The following is a 15,595-nucleotide window of genomic DNA, read 5'->3' as shown; positions in this document are numbered from 1 at the left end:
TTATCCCCCAGAAAGGCAGATTAGATAGACCTGCTTCCCTCGTGTTCCCTTTCCATCAACACTGAGATCTAGCGGGCGAATAGAGTTACACAAAAATGACTCTGTTCTCCAAACCAAGCGGGAACGGCGCTTTAATCACCCCCGTTGGGCTGATGGACACCATCTGTGTCTGTTGCTTTTTCCTTGCCAACCACAAACCACAACAAGGCCCCAAATCCCTGCTTTGTTGACTTTGGTCCTCCTGGGTTTCCATTGTCATTGCGTGTGTCCTTTTCCTACTAAACCAGCAAGGCTTCGACGACTAAAAGAAAGTTCTGTCTTTCCTTGCCCTCTGACCCAGTCTTCCGACGAGGGCTGTAATTAGAGGACTCTTATAATCGTGTTCCCAAAGACACTGAAATAAATTACAAGAAGTCAAGCACTATTTTGATATAAGGGTAGAAATGAAAAGTTTCACTTTAAATGTTTTTACAGCTAAAAATGTAGGGATGTTTAACGTTAAAGATAAATACATTTAAAAAATCTATTTACTGGTTTTGGGAAGGCAGCATAATAGTTATGATTGTATACCCTTATTATTTGTGCACACATATTTCTGCTATTTTATTAATTGAATCATGAAATCTATAAAATGCCACAAGCAGTTCCTTCAATATTAAGAACATATATAAATCATCATTATCTAAAACATGTCTTCATCTTCCTGAGGACATACATTTCCTTCTTATTTAGAATACGCCACCCAAACCTAACAACGCTGAAAACAAAGGACAAAAAGCACTGGTACACTGTGCAGCTACACACATCGTATCAGTGAGGGAACTGGAAGTGGTGGCGCAGCGCTCAGGTCTGGGCCCCTGGGGCCCTGGGGCCCTGGGGCCAATTCCAGACCTGGGCTGCTGTCAGTGTGGAGTTTATATGTGCTCCTTGTGTTTGCATGGGTTTCCTCCCACAGCCCAAAACAAGCTGGTGGGTTAATTGGCTTCTGGGAAAATTGGCCCCGCTGTGAGTGTTTGAATCTGTTGGCCCTGTGATGGACTGGTGTCCCACCCAGGGTGTACCCTGCCTCACATCCATGGCTTGCTGGGACAGGCTCCAACTCCTCTGAGACCCTGAACTGGATGAAGATCCAATAGGAAATGGATGAATGGATGGAGCCTGTAAGTGATAGTGCCGCTGATTTTGTTGAATACAAAATTGTGAGTAAAGTTGCATTTACTGGCTCTGCTTTAGAACACCTGGAAACTTTCCAGGCTCACCTATGATCTACTGAACACAGGTGAGCCTATCCTCACTCAAAAGAGAAAAGCCTTAGGGTCTCAGCTGCCACTGGCGCTGTGGTACTGGAGAGGGTCTGCTGAATTTCAAAGAGGCCTTAATCCCCAGCCTCCCTTAGTTTTACGAGCCCAGTGAGAGAGCCAGGTGTGGGGACACCTCCCCCCAATTCAAGCCCTACCCCCTGCAGGCTCGCTGCACAAGCACAATTACTCAAAGTATTTACTGTTTTCCATCTCATTGAGCTCTCGCCTTTTTCATTTCTACCTTTGGGCCAGTTCCCAGTTCACAAGAGAGACAAAATACAGCTTGTGTCATAATTATAGGTCTTAGGATCATTAATCGGGTCACTTGTTGTGTCAATGTATTTGTTGAAGTGTCATCAAATTGGCATAGGAAATTGTTTCACTTCCCCCTACATTTGACTTGCAACTGCTTATCTTATCTTAATACTTCAGATAAAAAAATACATATTCAAGAGCTCCACCACAAAGTAGATTTGTTTTCCTTTTTGTAAAGTAGTGACTTCCTGTTTCTGATGTGACAGGACAAACTGACTCATCCTCCGTGCTGACGCAGCACTTTGGCCCTCAGCCCACGTGTTGTCCTACCTTTCAGACAGCTGCTTGCCGGCATTATCACACCGGAAGCTGGCAATCTGGTATTTCTGTTCAGGGTCTGGCTCTTCTCTGTGATCATGCTGAAAAGGGCTCCTGGAATTAGAAAAAAATAATTTAAAAAGTGGCAACACAACACTGCTGATGATAGAGCATCACCTCACAGTCTGGGGTCTGGGCAGTGATCTACTGCATAGCAAACCCACCAGGCACAGGAGTCTTCAGCACAGATTCCCGTGGAAAAGGCAGATGCCTGGTAATTCTGTTTTCCTTATTTGAGACTCAAGTCAAAGGCTTGTTGGATTGTTGGTGCAGACACTAAAATGCTACCACTTCCTATGTCACTTTTTGCAATGGAATGTCCAGGAATGCCCCAGTCGGAAGGGGAATGAGGAACACTACTGCTAATCACAGCCAGTCCATACATAACCAGGTAAGCCCATACCCATAGGGTTTCTCCAGGCACTCCGGATTCCTCCCATCTCCCAAAGACGTACTGATGGCTTGATTGACTATTCCTAATTGCCCATCCCATGAGGAAGAGGACTTAAGGTATTTTATTTAGATGGACCTAGATACTTTCAACACTGTGGCACACCAGTGCCATGAGCTGCGTTCACAACCAAAAGGCCAAAAAAACTAAGACTGGAGGACAGATTGACATTACCACCTCACTCCCCTCGGTTCTCCATAACACAAGCTGAAAAGCCAGTACATACCACACCGGATTGATCTGTTTGCAGCGTTGTAGCTGTGTAGTGGAAGGATATCAGCAGCTGGGAATGTGTGGGGGTTCCTGCTGAGCTCTCTTCTCTCTTGCCCTGAGCTGCACTTAAACCCAGAGCACCAGAGGTGAAGGCTCAGTGAGCACCCTCTCTTCCCAATCCTAAACGGAATGCTGAAATCTTTAATTGCCACCCATTAGTCACCCCTGTCTTCTTTCTACACCTCTGCCACCCCCTCCTGCTGGCATTGTTTATTTTTCATTTCCAAAACAGGCTCTTTAAGGAGGCAGCTTAACCTTTAGAGTTAAAACCCCAGCATATTAAAGAACTGCCGCCGATCCATGCACAGACAGCCACAGCGCTCTGTGTTACTTTTGACTTCCATTTTATTCCACATGTGTTCTGCATAATTTACCATCTGATATTGGCTGTACCTCAGCACTCCGTTCTGCCCCAGATCAACGGCTGGATTGCTGTACTCTGTAAACCAATGCATTAAAAGAGACTGACCCCGTTCTCCCTGCACTAGTACATTCCCAAACTGCGGAGAGCCAAAGTGTTTATGTTGCGATGATACGTTGATCTGTAGTCATCCAACAAACCCAGATTCAAACACATTTTTCCTAAAATGACCCTCAAGAGTCCTAACAATGCCTTATTTCTCTTCATCTCTTTTGGGATGTTATTATTTCAGTCCATCCATCCATTTCCTAACCATTTTATCCAGCACAAAGTCACAGGGGAGCTAAACCCTATCCCAGCAAGCAGTGGGCACGGGGCAGGACACACCCTGGACAGGACGCCAGTCCATCACAGGGCACAAGGCAGGACACACCCTGGACAGGACGCCAGTCCATCACAGGGCACAAAGCAGGACACACCCTGGACAGGACGCCAGTCCATCACAGGGCACAAGGCAGGACACACCCTGGACAGGACGCCAGTCCATCACAGGGCACAAGGCAGGACACACCCTGGACAGGACGCCAGTCCATCACAGGGCACAAGGCAGGACACACCCTGGACAGGACGCCAGTCCATCACAGGGCAGATGCAGACAGCCACTCACATCAGGGCCAATTTTCACAGAAGCCACTTAAACTACCAGTATGTTTTTTTTTGTGGGAGGAAACAGGAATGCCTGGGGGAAACCGGTGTTAACACAGGGAGAACATACAAACTCCACACAGACAGCACGCCATGTCCAGAATTGAACCCAAGGCCCCAGCACTGCGAGGCAGGAATTCTAACTATTGCACCTCTGTGCCACCTTATATTATTAAGAGAGTATTACAATATATTATTATTTCTGCAATAAAATATTTCTTGAATTGTTAATGAGGACTATTTTTTAAAATATTGTTAAACTATTTCTTAATTTTTTGGAAGTGTATAGTTTGAAAGTTTATATAGATTCTGGTTCCTGTAAAAAAAAATAAGAGTGAGTGACTAGTCACTCTCAAACATGTTAAGGTTTCTATTTTCTGCAGTCTGGGTGAAAGAGGCAGAGTTGAAACTCCAATCTGTTTCTGTGGTTACCAAGACTAGAACGTTTATCATCTTGGTAAAATAGTGCACATTGCTACAGCTAGACAGACTCATTTTTATGGACATGAAAGACATGAATATTCTAAAAATGTCTGAGAGTCATGAATTAGGACCACTGTCTGAAATATTCAAATCAGAACAGCTGAGTACACAAAGATACAGAGCTGTGGGCAGCGCTCTGTCAGTGTCCAAGCCATTAGCTTTAATAAGACTTATTCATGCCAGACATCACCTTGATTCAGAAGCTGCTAAAGTGACACAAAAAAAATCAATTCTGAAATTGTTCATTTGGACTGAAGTATTTGTGTTAAGGAAGTTTTTTTTTTGCCACATACCAAATTCTACACGTTTTCCAGGGGTACCTTTCTTAAAGTTTTATGTCAGAGCTTCCTCCACTTAGACTGCAAAGACATGTCTATTGCGCTGAATTACAGCTTCTTTGTATATGATTCATATTGAAGTTTTATATAAATAGCAGGTTTGAAGCTGTTCCAGTTGTAAAAGCCCCTGCTTGTCAGTGATAATCCAAGAGCTCACCGTAAGTGAGAGTCCATAATTGATGTGAAGTCTCAACACACACAAATCAAAATAATGGAAAAGATGTAAAAAAAGAAACAGCAAGACATAGTTTTGCCTTCTGGTTTGAATTGAATACTGCATTAACAAATGGCAACAAAATATCTATAGAGAATAAGGTGCTCTAATAATGAGCAACAATTTAAAATTCAAGCCCAATCAGCAATGCTTGGCAGGACCATGAATTCTGGGATAGTGAACCATTGCTTATTGAACATCCACTGCAGTATTACTGCACACTTTCAAGAAACATTTCCTCTCCAGAAAAACAGGGGTGTCAGTTGGAAAGGGGCACCTCAGAGGAGCCAATCTCACCTAGCTAGCTCAACTCTGGAAATAAAGTACCATGCCATGCTGGCAAGAATGTGCTCCTCATTCTTTTCTTCTGATATACTGCACTGCAGACATCATTACTCCACAGGATACATTCTTGGTAATGAATTTTGAAGAGGAAACTGAACAAAATGCTTTTCATACAAGACTGGCGTATCAATGATCACAGATAAACTCTCAGAGTCCGCTGCATGCATTCATTTAGGACATGTGTCATAAATGTATCCTGTGTTCAGCCAGGTGACAAATGCTAAAGAAAACAGATCCTACAAAACACAGCAACTACTATGTTCTCTTCTTCCAAGAGAATAAATACATGGAAACCGGATATCTTCCAAAAGAAAATGAATCATTTACTATCACAACTGCCTGGTTGAGGGAGGATTAAGCTGAATACCACGAGTTACTTTGGTGCTTTGAAAAAGGCATAGATTTCCGTTGAGGAGGAGATAAATCAGATCATTTCTGGGCAGGAAGGACAGAGAAAGGGACAACTTGAATGATGCCCTTTGAGATGTAAATGGTTCTGGATTGCTGAAAGGGGCCCGAAAGCAGGTGGTGGCTGGAGAGGAAGCTTTATAAACCCCTGGTCTCTCCGCCGTACTCGCCGCATCTCTCCCTCTGCCTCCCTCATCCTGCCGAGCCAACACAGCCCCGCGGCCGGCAAGCTGCAGGCTGAACAGGGCTCCGGCAACTAGAAAAATGTACAGTCCCGTCACAATACATGCCAGCGTCACCCATTTCCGAAGGGTCAGGCTGGATAGCTGTGTAGCAGAACTGCAGCGGCTACAATGAATTGGCCAGCATTAACCTGATTGCTTCCAATACTGAAAAATGTTGTCAGTTGATTCTTCCACTTAGAATGCACACGCCTGTCTTTATTTCAGATTACTTTACTTTTTTCCCATGCATTCTCTCCAATTGGTATTTTCCAGAACATAAATTACACAGAGGATCTTAATTAATCATTGTAGAGGAAAGACCTGGACAACACGTATGTTCTGATTCTGATATGTAAGCTGCTAGTTAAGCAGTTTCATTCATATCGCGAGCTCCCATAGTGCTGAGTGTTCAACCAGAGTATCAGACGCAGGACAGATGTAGGTCACTGCAATCACGCTGCAAGCTGGCCTGTAAGCCACAGGGGTGGCTGTTGAACAGTAGACAGAGGATACCCACAGACCCAACCTGCTCCAGCAGAGCTCATTCACATGTGGGCAGTGGGAATGTGGCTCATGACCTCCACCAGAGCTGAACGAGAGACCTCTGGACTACAGATCCCACCCTGTCACAGAAAGCATCCTGCACCTTTCAATTGACTCTCTAGGATGGTTTCAGACATTTGCATCAAATCTGAATTCCTGCTTTGCCAGCGAGTTGAAAGTACAATATTGCGTCAATCAGGTATTTTCATAAACCTAAAGTGAAAGAACACTCTAATCATGGGAAATGTAATCATGACTACTTCTAATCATTTGTCAATTGACATACAGTATAATCATGTCATATAATCATGACTCTCAAAACACTTTGGTTCCAGACCATCATATTTTTTCTCAAAAAATAAAGTTCAGCACTCATTTTAGAGTATGTGAAAAACAGAAACCAACCTTCTCTCTTTCTCAGCTCAGATGTGCTGCTTTTATACTTTTACGGTCATCATTAGAAAACGGAGATTAAGGATTTCTCTTGAGCATGAGGAGATGGCAAGAACAGCCTCGTCCGGCTCTTCTGCATCATTTACTCCTCACCTTTCTGCAATGGGTAAGTACCCCAGCAAAAGCAACTACTGACAGGTTCTGAGTGACAGGATCAGTCCAGCGCAATGCTCTGAAGCCCACAGCCTGATGCTTGCCAAATGCACTCTTATACTTCCCATCAGGCGTTTTCAGACGTGTGAGCAGCAGCTGGGAGAGTCAGGTAGAAAAGCACATGATCTATCCAGAAAGTGTAAAGGCATAAACAGACATGACCCACTTATATCCGCAGCAAGCAATATAACGGGAGAAAAACAATGATTAAAAATATTCCTTTTACATCATTGCAGCTGTATTCCTTGTCTTGCAGGCACTGGGATGGACACAGATAGCTAATTAGACATTCTGAAGCAGTGTGGGAGGAAATCCCATTGAAGGTGGTAGCACTGGCTGCTGAGACAGGATGCCTGTTATGGCTTCACCTGCTTTTGCTGGTCGCCTACACACCAGTGAAGAGGACGAGGAACGGGGGGTTTTCAACACAGACGCTGGATTGAAGTCGACACACAAAGCTGGTTTTATTGCTTTTCGTGGGTCTGGACCAGGAACTAGCACTGACAAGAGGGGGAGAGATTGATGCGTTCTGTCAGGACTGCAATGCCTTGCGTGTGTGGTGCTGTTGGTGGCCTTTTCCTCTCTGTCTCTACCTTCTCTCTGGATATCCACAGGAAACAGGCCTCATGTCCGTCTCTTTAAAGCCCCCCTCTTGATTTCAGACCACCTTGTAAATGACTGACCTTCTCACGTGCCTCTTCCTGCTGTCAGCAACCTGATAAATCCACTAAATTCACCTTCCTGGCTCCCGTCTCCCGCCAGTCAGAGAATCAGCTTTCTCCTTTTTCCTTTGCTATGTATTTCTGGTATTTCAAGACCATTCACACCGTTCAAGTGTATGGAGCACCTTGGGAGCTCTTGCCAGAACCTTTCAAGGCACATTAACATCACTTGGGACTTTTGTAGGTTTAAACCCTCAAGACAGAAGACTTGCTCTGGCTAACAAAATAAAAAAGGAGTTCTTCTGTGTATTCATATTTCTCTTTTTAGGGTGAATTCTGGTCACTACCGAAACCTGTATCGTAAAAACAATTCAATTTGACAGGAGATCCCAAGTGGATTGGCTGACGAAGGAATTCATTTGGAGCACAGATCATGCTTTATAATTGAGACATTGTTGTTTTTGAATCTTGGCATCTGACACCGCTAGCAAGGTAGACTGTTACCAATGACCTCCCCAGGCTGAACCCATCTGATCTGGAAACCTCTCATCGTTATAAAAATGGCTTGTAATTAAGAAACCATTTGCGCAGCAGATGGATCTCTAATATTAATTTCCTGAGTTACAGTACATTTAAAAACCTCAGAAGAATACCACGCCACAGATCACATATTCAAAAGTATGTTTCTGCCTGATTTCGTCCGATTCTTGATTGGATCCGGTGACTCCAGCACACTAAACAGATGTCCTCTGGGCCTAAAGGGCAGTTTCCTGATCTATACAACAATGGCATAGGGTGGAATCCCACTCCTCTCGGAAGCAACTCCAAGCATTTTCCACAATCATATATGCAGCTGATGTGATTGGTCTAATAGGCCTGCTGTACACTATGAGCCCTGTTACACCACACTAGGCAGTCAAATATCCATCATGCATCATCTATATGACTGACAGAAGAAATGGAACCAGCATTTTCCACAACATTGCCCTGTTGCTGCATCTGAGCTACAGGGATCACTTCTGTCATGAGTGACACAGGGGGAAAGGAGAAACGAACCACAGAACCTCCTTACAAAACTGAACAGACAATTGATTTTACAAAGCCTAGTGACCCAATTAAAACAGTTTTCACCACTAGGGATTCAATACTTACATTCTAAATTCAAAGTAACGGACTCCTTCATCGGCCTTTAAAACTGGAAAGATTTGAAAAGCTGCTTTCATCACAATCATGCCAAAGAGCCTAACAATAAGGACAAGAAAGGATCTAAAGGTCACTGCAAAAATTGGTGGTACAGCATGTCAGAATTACAGTGTGTTTTTGAGGTAATAGAGTAACTGCAGTACAGATTATGAACACTGAGTTTGCAAAGCTAATGGCATTTAGAAACACCTTTACCTCTCGTGAACTGGATATTACCACAACTATTTAAACTCATCAATCACTTAGAAAAATCATTGTAAGTTTTTACTGACCAGACAATTTACCTGTAGCCCTTGCCTGAAGGGGCATTTATATCAGCTAACCCTCCCACTCAGATTTTTCAATGAATCCTAAAGTCTGTAATTACAGGGAAAGAGAAAATAACTGTTGCCTTCCTCTAGGGGGTAGAAGTTATGCCTGAGGATCAATGAGCTGTAATTAAACTCTTGTGACTTTTATATTGCTCTGCCTTCAACAACTCATTTCCATCTCCCCCCCCAGAGTGTTACAAGTGAACAATTCTTTCCTATATTGAAAAACACAGTCCAGCACTACAGTCTGTTGTTGAGTGCGACACGACTTAAGTCTTCTGGCATCTCTGAAATCACAGGGCTGGACAGATAGGAAAGAGGCTGATGTGACTTATGACATTTTTTCCAAATTTGTTGAATTACAAAATGTGAAAATCGGGAATGTTGTGATCTTTGTCCAAGTGAGCTGTGAGTGACCATGCAGTTATCATCAAATATTTGCATGTTTTCAAATGAAAATCTTAACTTTCCTTTCCTTTTGTCTTGGAATGTAACAGCTAATTACTGCTAAATGCTCTATTTTTTAAATGCGAGGCTTCTGGGGGTCGATGTGTTATGATGGTAACAGTGATTATAGACTGTGGGTCTTTTTACAAGGCGCTGAAGTGTATAAAATCATTCCAATTGCTCCCCCTACTGGCATATTGACTCCATCACAGTCATAATGAGCTAAAATTGACTCAATTGTGCCCTAATAAAATCTTGGCAGCTCTAGAACTTCACTTCCTCAAAACCTCACCCTTGACTGTAAAAATCAGGAGACCACGTTTCTGTATATGGTTTGCTCCACTTCCATTAGGAGACAGTGAACCGGGTTCTCTTAAAAAAAAGAATGAAGTCTTTGACAACATATCCACCAGTATTTGATTTGTCATTTTTGACCTTACAAGGGTCAAATTCTGGGATCAGTAAAGAAAGCACATGCAGTAAAATAATCAGCAGTGGTAAACCCTGAAGCCCTTGCTTCCTTCAAGAAACAGCTGGAGGAGACCATAAAATCAATACACTAGCAGACAGGCTACACAGTCCAAACAGCCACCTCTCACCTGTAAGTGCTCCAGGGATCTTGACCTGCTGCAGCAGTGTTTTGCACCAGCGCTCTTACCTGGGAACAGCTCCGTCATGTCATCTGAGGGTCACTGGGGCTAAGAAGGAAACATCCCATTCGATGAAACAGGGTGCTAAAGAACTGAGGTTCCCACAGCTATATCATGCAATATCAGTCTGCAAAAGCAGTGAACAGTGCATTGCTGATCCTGAACGATTGTCTTTGGCCATTTGACGATGCACCAGTTATTAAGTTGTGTGAATGGAAATCTAACACTTTCTGAGGTTATACTTGCATGTGTAATGTGCTCAGTTATCTGTACGTGGTGTTTATCTGTTTTCTATTCAAACATCCATCCAGCAGCAAAACATTTTTTGCCTAATAGGACCCATCCACAAGGGAACAAATGATTTACCGCATGAAAGGCCTCTGCTTTAAATAAGACACACGCTGCAACGACATCGTCATTAATCACTGCGATAGGGAGAAGAGAGTTAATGACTATTTCTTTAAATAGTACACTCATTTGCATTCATGTTCACAAATACTTTAAAATAAGGTAGAAGCTTATTAGCACCATGGAGAAAAAAAATACTGCATTTATACAAAATTGTGTTTAAATGCAATAGTTAATTTTTGAACAGTTACCTACAATGTTAATACCTTGCATTATATATGCAATAATATTGTCCCGTGAAAAGTAGCTTTGACTTTAACAGAATAATATCGTCACACTCCTCCTTTTGGAAAAAAAAATAATGTAAAGGTGCATGTATACCATCTTTTGTATACATGAAGTAGAGCACAGTATCAGTGAGCATTGCTGGGTTAAATGCATCTTTGTTACCATTTCTGTGACAAGTAGAAATGACACGGCTTTCCAAACGCAAGTTATTCTTGATGTGAAACTGTAAATAACGTGCTGTACACAGGTGTTTGCCTACTCTTTAAACATTGAATGGAGTACATTTACGATGCCTTGGCAGTCAGACTTACACCGACTGTTGGCTTACTGTCACCATTATTTACTAATTACATTACTTCTGTCCTGGAGTCCTTGCAATGCTTTCCAATCAGGTTTTGTGTCGACTTCAAAATCCTCACACTCACCTATAAGGCTGTACACACTTTGTCAACTCAGTACCTATCTGACTTACTGTATCTTCCTACTCCCAACATCACAACCTTCATTCGTCTGACTGATCTCCTGTTCATCCCACAAGCCCGTCTACATATTATGTGTTACAGGGCCTTCTCTTATGACACCTCAAAGCTCTGGAATTCCATCCCTAAGGGTATCGCAGAGTCATCTATATTGAGCACTTTCAAATCCAGAGTGAAAACCTTCTTCTTTAGAAGTTTTACTCAATCGGATCTGTTTGCCTCTTGAATCTTCTCCTGTGTTCTAAACCTTGTTTTCTATTAATGCTGATTTAGTACCTCTTCTCTTCGATAAACATTTTTCTGTTACTGTAAAGTGCTTTGAGAAGTTATAAAGACAACATAAAAGTATTAATAATCATTATTCTAAGTATTATTAACCCTCTAATGTGGGCATGATTTTAGCTCTTTAATAATGCCGGCAGCCTTTGCAGCTAAAACCATCTATTTCTACTCTGCAGTCCAGCTGGCTTTTCTTGTATCTGCAAGATAAATTGGGTGGATTTAAAAAGAATTAAGACTCATCATAGGAGAGCATAGGCAGAAGCAGTTTTTAAACGGCAACAGATGTTTGTTTCTATTCCAACCAAAAAAGAAAAATACAAAAGGCTGAGGACTGTATCAAATTTATTCCTTGTAAATGCATTTTTTGTGTACAGAAACAGCATTAAATACAAGAAATCTAATTTCTGATAAACAAAAATCACATTGCTATACATTCTCTCAAATATAGGCAGCAGACAAGAAAAAAGTGTTTGGGTTCTGGAGATGTCTGAAGGATTATACTAACAGGGAAACTCAGGTCAACTTATTAACAAGAAGGTGGATCCTCCTGAGCCATCAGACTGTCTTTCATGTGCCTGGATGGGAGGGAGTCCACTGGCAAACCCAGCGGTACAAAGATCTCTCACCTAGTTCTTTTTGAGTCAAGAATCAGTGTGATTTTTTCCCCATTTTCTCTGAAGGAGCTCCCTAAAAAATAACTTGCATTCTGTAACTGGTAAAAAAAACAACTGTAAAGTCAGAAAGTGCAGTAAATATAATGTCAAGCTAAGAGGACTGGGCAACCAGGTTAATACAAACAACAAACCTGCAAAGAGCGGCTGTCAATTTTAAACTTCTTTCCAGGTCAAAACATGAAAACACAGCTAAACATGGTGTAATCTCCCATTGGGAGGGTGGGAATACTAATTTTGGTCATGTCTATCAATTAACAAGATGAAAGGTTTGTAGAAACCCTTTCAGAAGTCCCACCTGAGAGCAACTGTGCGTTGTAATGTAGCAAGATTCTTTCTTTAAAAACATTAAAATAAGAAGTGGGACACAGATCTGGTACTTGACGACCATAAAACTGGCAAGGGGTTACTTCAAGAGAATCACAAGCTTTGGTTTTGGCACAAACAGGATGATCGTTCACAGTACACTGGAGATCAGGATCATCCTGAGCCCTATGCACTGGATCATTCCGATCAGATGTTGAAGATGCCGTTCTGATGTACAAAATGCAAGGTGGACTAAGGGATAAGCTTGGACCATCTGGATTAAAGAGTTTAGCCTAAATTATCCAGCCAGACAGTTTTGAATCCTCACCCTAACGTACTGTCATTTCTTAACATCTCCACAGGTCTTTGGCACATCTGACAGAATCCCACAGTGTAAGAACAGAACCCATTCTGTAGCGGACACAGACCTTGATTATCTAAAACATGCCGGAACAAGAACACATCTGTTTTGTCTTTCACTGGCAGAAGATCACCTGCACCTTCATTAGTAGGGACGAGTTTTAGTTGCAGTGCTTTTCAACTTCAAACCCAGGAAAGCACTATAAATCCATGGTTTAGCTTCTTACTTTTTCTCCCAATTATTAGGATTTTTTGGTTACTAGTATTACACAACAATGCCTCGATGCCTTTTGATCTTGGCTCACAGAACATGTTTCAAACATTCTTATTTTACATTTACATTAAAATGCAAAGGTGAAGTTAATGTACCAATCTGCCAGTTACACTATTCAATCTTTTATAACACTTGACTGCATTGTTTTTTTGTATGATAATTTAGTCAAACATCATCTGATCAAACAGCAGGCAACTGAGAATCTTATTCTGATATATGAACTGCTGGCTGTATAAATTTAGTTAATAGAATTATTTTAGTCACACACTGGCCATGTTCGAATCTGTGACCCACAGCTTCGCATGCATTGTTAGTATTTAATTTCATAGTGTCGATTAATCAATACATTAATGTTCCTGAAAAATTAACAATTAACATTTCTCCAGCCTTAAATTAGTTTGGGGAAAAAAAATCGGAAAGATCTGTAGGTCCCATGGAAACAGGGCTGGCGAAACACTGGTTTAGCGATGCTGCCCTGAGGGGAGACAGCACAGAAGAAAACAGCATGGAAAAGGGCTCTCACCCAGCTAGAGGTAACTGGTCTGTCTCCGTGAGCCAAACCAAATAACTGGAATAAGCAAAACTTAAACAAAGGTGCAAAAGCCAAGACATTTTTCAGTTTCCCTGATGGTCCCCAGCTTGAACATACATTGATCTCAATACACGAACGTAAAACAACAGAACTCAGTCTTTCATGGAATGTGAATCCGGTATTTGCGTCCCTAATGCTTAGCCAGGGCTAGAATTCAGCACTTGACAATAAGGATCTATAACAACACGAATCTACAATCCACCCCTTGTATCGGGTTTAAAGATGGACAGCCAGCAAAACGAATTAAAGACACAGGAGTGCCATATAAATTGTTTCTGTCGTCTTTGGTCACTTTTTTCGAATGGAAAACTGGAAAACAATGACGTCCAGCCTAAAGGCTGAGGTGAAAATGAGGTTAGAAAAGCCCTGAAGTGTAACATACAAAGACAGCAATTAAAAGAAACTCTCTTCTCACAATAACCAGAAACTTTGCATAACAGCACTGAAGACCATGAGTTTCCCTGAAATAAAAAAAACTCATACATTCCTCACAATTAATAAAAATGCTATCAACATAGAAAAGATTTATTTTTGATATATCATTTTAGTGTCATTATGCTCCAAGATTAAAAAAAATATTTGCATATTATTATATAAGGTTATATTACAAGAGTGGAAGGTTTTACAGACTTGGAAATTGTCTTATGAAACAAAAAAATAAAACATACTGATCCCAGGTATAGGCTGTGTTTTGTTTTGGAATGCCTGCCAAACAAGCAGACGTTAGACCCCTTAAAATCTCTACTAGCGCCTACAATTCGTGACAGAAGAGAAGTGGATGAACTTGAACAGCTTCTAATACAACACCTGTCCTTGTACAGCTGAAGTGGTCTAACAAGTACAAGAGACTTGAAAAAGAAAACTTTCACTAAAACTTATCACTCAGTTTTGTGACTTCCTGTGGCCACCAAAAATGTCTTTCATTGTGCTGAGGGCTGACTTACAAAAGGACTGAATGTACCCCTGGTGAAAAATCAACAGTCTCATCAGGTAATATCCATACCTTTGCCTAACATTGGGTTCAATGGATCTGGCCAGTGGCAGAGTGCAATATCACTTCTTCCATATGAACATCAGAAAAATAGCACTGCTTACCACTGTAATTTTCCTTTAACTCTGGGTCAATACTGTGACGCAGCAGCTGTTAGAGGGGACAAACCCACTGTCGACCTGACAGACAAATCAACAATTGGTCAATCCTGTTAGTCAGACCTGGACCAATGTCAGTGTGTCTAAGCACTACAGCAAAGTTCACAAGCCTCATTGACGCAATCTACCCATCACATTAAAGACAAGTGAAATGTATAAGGAAACTGTGCCTGCAGTCAAAACCACATAGATCTGGTTACGTCACATTGGCCTCTGAAGCCTGATAATTATCCACACCAGTTTCCCAGTCTAGGATTGTATTTAGATTTTATTATCTTCATCCAGGAGACACATGCATGTTCAATGCACTTTGTACTGTTGTTCTCATGCAAATCCCATAAATAGCAAATGTTTTCCTAGAAGCAGAAGGACCTTGGGTCTCTCCTGCACTTCTCAGAGAACAAGAATTGCATAAACGAAAGGTTAAGTACAGTTAAAAGAAAAATCCTGACTAGGATTAGCCCTTGAATGGTCACACATCAGTGTTCTGTGAAACACACCTGAAATAACACTGATGATCTAGGATATAATTCAAATGAAAAAGCCACCTTTGTGTTGACATTCTGATGTCATGAATCTCACTACGGCAACTTCGTTCCTCCAAGGCTGGAAAAGATACATGGACAGATAACTGCTTTACCTTTTCCCTAGTTAAAAATGCTAGAAATCAAACTTGAAGTTTCGCAGA

The sequence above is a fragment of the Lepisosteus platostomus genome, chromosome 24 (genome assembly GCF_059453375.1).
Source record: "Lepisosteus platostomus isolate fLepPlt1 chromosome 24, fLepPlt1.hap1, whole genome shotgun sequence".
Classification (NCBI taxonomy): Eukaryota; Metazoa; Chordata; class Actinopteri; order Semionotiformes; family Lepisosteidae; genus Lepisosteus; species Lepisosteus platostomus.
The sequence above is the reverse complement of the archived record's forward strand: the minus strand, read 5'-3'. Positions refer to the sequence as shown.